Below are 6230 nucleotides of genomic sequence, written 5' to 3' on the forward strand. Positions count from 1 at the left end.
TGTTGTTGCTTTTTCAGCTGTTAACTTTAGTAATGAAGTCAATCCAGGTGAAAATGAATTTAAACACTAGATTATAGAGCTCTTGTAGACCGGCAGCACGGCTCAAGGAAAGTAAAGTTGTTTCTTTTTACTAAAATCCTCCGATCAGGCCACCAAGCGGTTTAAAAGCATTGAAGTGCGAATATGGCCGGTAGAAAGTTGAAATGCACTAATCCCCACGGAGCCCTTGGCGTGTATGGTCACACATAGACCTTTGAGTCTTTGGGGCTTTAAAACACATCCAGCTCGAGCGGGTTTGGCCGGGCGGGTGCTCACCCTGGTACATATTGCACATCATTTTCGCTAGCCGTGCTGGGATCCAGCCAATAGGGAGTCGTTTCTCGGAGCGCGGGGGTATGGCTGCGTCCGATAGATACAGAACTCTGGAGTGTAATTGCATATAAACTTATGGTGATTAAGGGACAAAGACCACACATTTTTGCAAGGACGGGAGTAAAATGTCAAATCCCCAACAAAAATCCTGCAATTTGGATCAAAGTTTTCGGAAATCTCCAAGCACCTAGGGTAAATCTCTTCGCTAAGGGGGAGATGCAGCCTTTTTGGCCTTCCTCTTTGCTACTTTCCTGCGGGACGACCCATTGGGTACCGGGGAGTGAGCTATCGGGAGACACAGTGGACCGAGACATGTGGGTATAGTCTGTTCTTTCCGAGACTGTTCCTGTACATTGCTGAGTGAAGAGCAGCACCCCCGTCCGGACTAAGTGTAGCGCAGCCTTACGACTCAGTGGACGTACATGACTGCAATGAATACACCGGAACTGTGAAAACAGGTGTGCCTAATTAATAGACAATATCTACAACGGACGCGTTATGCATCTCCTTAGACTGATGGTGTCACGTCCATCACCATTTCTGATAAAATCAGATGGATTGCCTGATCCCCGGATCATCATCTTTCGGACCAGCTGCTTTATATGAACTAAAACAGAATAAGGCATGGATATATTCATGGTGTGAACAGGGTCGCCACTGACTTGAAAGTAACCGGTTCAGGGTATCTTACCAGCGGTAACGACACAGAAGTGAGAGAGGGTTCAACTGGCCATTGAGTGGCGTGTGAAACAGCGCGGTGGTCACGCTATCGAATGCAATTGGTTTGAATGTGACGTAATGCGACTGAACAATGGGTGCCATGTGAAACGGCACGGTGCCCGCACGTTTGTGTGTGATGATTTGGGTGTGACGTCTTGCGCAGCATGAAAGAATACTCAGAAGTGCAAAACCCCAATATCTCCGGTACTCCCTTCGCGCAAACGCATTGCAGGGCTGTCTACAAAGTAGTTGGAGGACTAATGTTTCGTTCACTTCCGCCCGTCCATAAAAGTTGTAACAAATTAAAGTGAAACATGCCCTTTGGGGTACTATTGACTTCGGAAAAAAACGTTGAGCAGCACCAGAAACTCTGGGCAATAGCCAGAGCATTCAAAATAACGTCATCCAGAGGTCGCAATCTTTTTAAAAGACCAGACAACCGACTTGACTCGACCGCAAAAGAACCGACAAGGAAAGGACCGTCATGAAGTCTGAGAACCTAGAGGTCATTGGCACAGCATAGCCTTGAGGTTTTGAATATCGGCAGGCAAGGAAAAACGAGGAAGATTAGATACGGCAGAGAATGGACTGCCTCGGAGTAGGCTTTTCAAGCATTTTAGGCCTCCAGAAGATTGATATATTTTCTCAAGATTGTGATCCTATGACCTTAAGATAATCGTGCGTAAAATCAGTCTAATGCTGAGTCACAGTTCGTGTAACGAGTTAAGGACAGGTTAAGTGCATTTGGGGGTTTCCTGTCACGTAAAATGAACCACATGCCACTAAACGCTAAGGGAATCTTGTAGTATCATAGCCTACTCAATATTCATAGGTACCGATTTGGGCCTGCAACTTGTCGATAAGTCACAGGATATCATACAACCATGACAAGTCAATTCAGTCTTACAGTATTCCATGCTGGGTCTTTAGTTACTACACGACGATATGTCACACAATAGACATTTTATGAAATCCTTGTTGAAATTGATCTACAGTCCTATGAATGAATCTCACCTATGAATATGTAAGATGCATGCAATCTGTTATCATTGCGTCGGAAAGTATATCTCGTCTGTTGGTCGAGTGCGTAATCTCCTCCATGTTACGCACACAAGTGGTACGCTCGTTATGCCAGGGATGGGGCCATGGGTTGTGAGTTGGTGGGGGGAGGATTTTTCAGGGCCTCCTGGGCAAAATGGGACCTTCTCACAGAGGCTCCCACATAGTGTCGTATTCCAGAAGGAGTGGCAGGAGAGTAAGTCAAGGTGAATACGTGGCGACAATCTAAAAATCTAGAATGGAAGCCTTTTAATTATCTAGCAAAGGGTCACGCCACCCTAAAGCAAGGCCTCCGATTCCAGAAAAGGGCCTCCCAATGCATAGAATGGTCTTCTAATCCATATCACAACGCTTACGGTTCGCGAAGGGATCCTGTATTCGATGATGAAAATAATTGTCGGTCGGACTGCCTCACACGCAGCGGTGAACTGCCGCACACGACGCCGACAGGGAGAGACCCACCCCACAAGCCCGAGCAGCACCTCTTACACTGCTTCCAATGTCCCATACCCGCAACACGATCTGCGTGCGACTGGCCGGCGCCACCGTGACGCACCGCCCCGAGCCGTGATTGTTCTCCTCACTCAGACATGAGTCATCGCCCCACTCGCCTTACATGCTGACACACTGTCCCGGGGCATGTTCCACCGCTACAGATCCTCCAGATCTAGCCAAGGGGCCTCGCTATCTCAGAACAGGGTATCCTGGTCCGAATCCGCGGACGCCTGATGCATGAAAATGACTCGTTGACCGAGAACTGGGACCCCTGAATAGATAGGGCACCTCCCAAACCAGAACAGGGGCTTCCCAGTTGTAACGAGGGTCTCCTGTGCCCTCAAAAGGGGTATAATTAACACAACGTTGGGCCGCCTGATCCAGGACATTGATTACCGTATTTATGAAGGTCACTTCAGGACACAGAAAACGGGTCTCTTGATGTGGAAAAGGGTCTTCTAAACCCGATTTATTACTCTATAGCTCAGTTATGGGGGGAGGGGGGAGATGTGTGGGGGCTTCTTTATTCAAATTTTGGCACTCCATGTGTGGGCCAAGTGTTTTTAGTTAAGAACTAGGGCCTCCGTTCTTTTCTTTGGGGGGGGGGGGCAAAACATACTCAAGCCCCCTCCCCCTCTGCTTGCCGGTAGGGGGAAGCAACAGCCTACTCTGCCCCCCCCCCCCCTCACTTGCTGTGCCGCCCATGTGTAATACGTAAAAGATCAGAAAGAGTCTCCTGTATATTGCGCACAATTCTGATATGTGTAGTATGGAAGAGATCAAAGAGATTACGTACCGAAGTAGCACGTGATCATCGGAGTATTAAACCCCATGGATAGTTGAGGAAAAGCGTCATAATATAATGATATAACTTGACGTGCGATGGTGGTGAATATAAAAAAATAAGCTCTTAGACCTATTGGCACATGAGGTGAGCCTTCGTTTACCCCTTCCAGCTCAGCTTAGTTGCGTTACTGCACCGCATTTTTACAAATTCCTATGAGTTGAGGGGAGTTTTATAACAACGTTTTCCTTTTAGCTACGCTTATACCATACCTTCACCATACACCTAACAACATAAATCATCTGCAGGTCGGCCCATTAATGTGATTCGAGGTCGCAATACCCAAGGGTGTCGTTTGACGCTTGATCAGCCTAATCCGTTCATCGGCTTCGGAGATATTCAGGGTCATTAACCATTCCTCTCTCTAGGAATTACAAATCACCAAGTATCCGAATACCCGTTGGATGAATGTGCTCCAATTGGTTTGATCATGTTGGTTTCGTAATTCGACGCAGGGCTCAAAAACAGCGACGGCGCCTTTGTGGTTAGTTTAGCTGGTGCAGCGGATGGCGTTCGACGGTACAGTATACTAGTGCGGCGCACAGTCACAGTGACATCTGCTGGCAGAAATTGAACTATTAGTCCAATCGACAATTAGGGATGTCGCACGCATGCTGCCATATTGGGTGATGTGGAGATTGAAGTCGTAACTTGCAGAGTGATCGGGGCAACCGTCCATAAACGTAGCTAGTTCCTCGATCGGCACCGTCGATGCTTATGTTGTCCGCCGTCACCCGGCGGCGTGCGGCAACACGCAGGGCGCGGGACCGGAACGCTACACGTCGCGGTCGCAGCGCAGCCCTGCGACGGCCGCTTCATCCACACTGCTGTTTCGTCATTTAAAGGGAATGTTCCACATTTGAAGATGCTGAATCAAACATCAGATATGCTGAAATGAGCTCACTTGTAGCTATTTGTGTGCTTAAAAGTGGAAAAGGCTGCTCTAGACAACATAATTTTTCTGTCGAACAGATGTGCTCCTCAGTACGTCCTTTTTTCACTACGCCATCGTAGCCTGCACAACATTGATTGCGAGCCAGTAGACGGCCGTTATACCTGGAAATCGTGCTCGCGAACACCAGATATGAACGAATCGACAATCATATTTCTATTTGCCTTGATCGCCGCATGATCAATGAAATGACATGATTCGAATAACGCTGTTCTTGCGTCATGGATGCCTGGGCGACCTTGAAATAGTCTCCGGAAAAACTTGCACATCTTTGCATGCGTGTAGCTCAGAAACTAGAGGGGTTTGGGTCTTAAGAATGGCAGGCTGTGAACAACGCGAAATAGTCTTCAAAATGGTCATTTCAGGGCAAAATCATATGTAGAGCCCTCCCTTCAAGAGCGCACTTTTCACCAGTATGTCTACTAAATTCTTGGCATGTGCTCTGCTTACCAGTTCACGCTGCCAGCTTTCGCTGGGGACGATGTTCCGAAGCCGGCGGTGCGATCCACGACTTCCCCTCCCCACCTCCCGGGGCACGACCTCTGCCGCTCGCGAGGACGTGCACCATGCCGCTCGGCCTTCATGGGCGCAGACGAGGAAACGCCGCGGGCGAATGGAGACTTAAGTCCGCCTCGCGGGTAAAGCCGGTGGCGACGGCTGCCCTGTGTGTGAGATAATTACCTTCTTGCCAGATGTGCTCCCCTTCCAAATGTGGTTCACGAACCGCATTCAGGCCAAGCACCAATTCGTTGCGGGCCACACCAGGCCTTCAAACGTTTATGTCGACCGGTGAGATCCTGACTGCGTTCGCTAACTTTTACTTTTCTTATTTCTGCCCGATTACTTGGCCACTTGTCTTATTAGACCCATTCATTTTGCCTACGCTGTGCCCCGCCCCACTCCCACGGTGAATACGAGTACGAAAGACTATTTTCCTTTCATAGTGTGACCCTTCCGACTTTGTTTTGTCATCTGCGAATTGTAATAGTTGCTAAGGATCCCGACAAGGATCATAAGCAAACCACGTATTCACGTTCGGACATGTGCCATTAATTGAAACCGATGACTCAAAATCACGAAACCCTTGATGAGAAACAAAAAATAAGTAGTAAGTCATTTACAATAGATGCTTAATTGCCGTATTGCACCCCCAATTGGGAGTAATTACACGCTGGCCTATTGGCCACATTACAAAAATATAATCTGCAGCCTACTGGAAGAGCACCAAAAAGTATAATACCACACGATCAGTTGCGCCGGACTACGCAACTCATTTCGGCTCAATTGTGTTGCGACTCTCTCATGAGTTGTCGGTGTCGCTCTCCACTGCAGAGCAGCGCAATCTCGCTCGCGCCGGACTGGGCCTGTTCATGTCACCACGCGACCGATAATGATGCTGTTGCAGTCAACAGCAGTGTCAACATGCAGCGTAAATCAGCCTGCCACGCCGTCATTCGCCGTCGTTTGATCGCGGCGGTTCGGCAACCCCGCCCCGCCCCCGCGCCGCTGCGGCCTGCGCCCCGGAGGCACCCCGGTCCGGGCGACCGGCTCCACCGCCGCGCCACCTATTACTGACGGGAAATCACCCGTGAAAGATTCCCTAACGAGTCATCAACTCGCCGTCCGCCGACGGACGAGCGTATGACGCCGCTGGGGTCGGCGGCGGCCGGCGAATAAACCCCGCCCCAGCTGGCACCGCGCGCCGTCTGCGCGCGCCGCCCTCCCCCAGTCGATCCAGAGCCGCGCCGGCCGGCCGGGCGCTCCTCCGTTTACTTTGCGCCCGTGCTG

Source organism: Pollicipes pollicipes, unplaced genomic scaffold, assembly GCF_011947565.3.
Source record: "Pollicipes pollicipes isolate AB1234 unplaced genomic scaffold, Ppol_2.1 Scaffold_7231;HRSCAF=8579_pilon_pilon_pilon, whole genome shotgun sequence".
Taxonomy (NCBI): domain Eukaryota; kingdom Metazoa; phylum Arthropoda; class Thecostraca; order Pollicipedomorpha; family Pollicipedidae; genus Pollicipes; species Pollicipes pollicipes.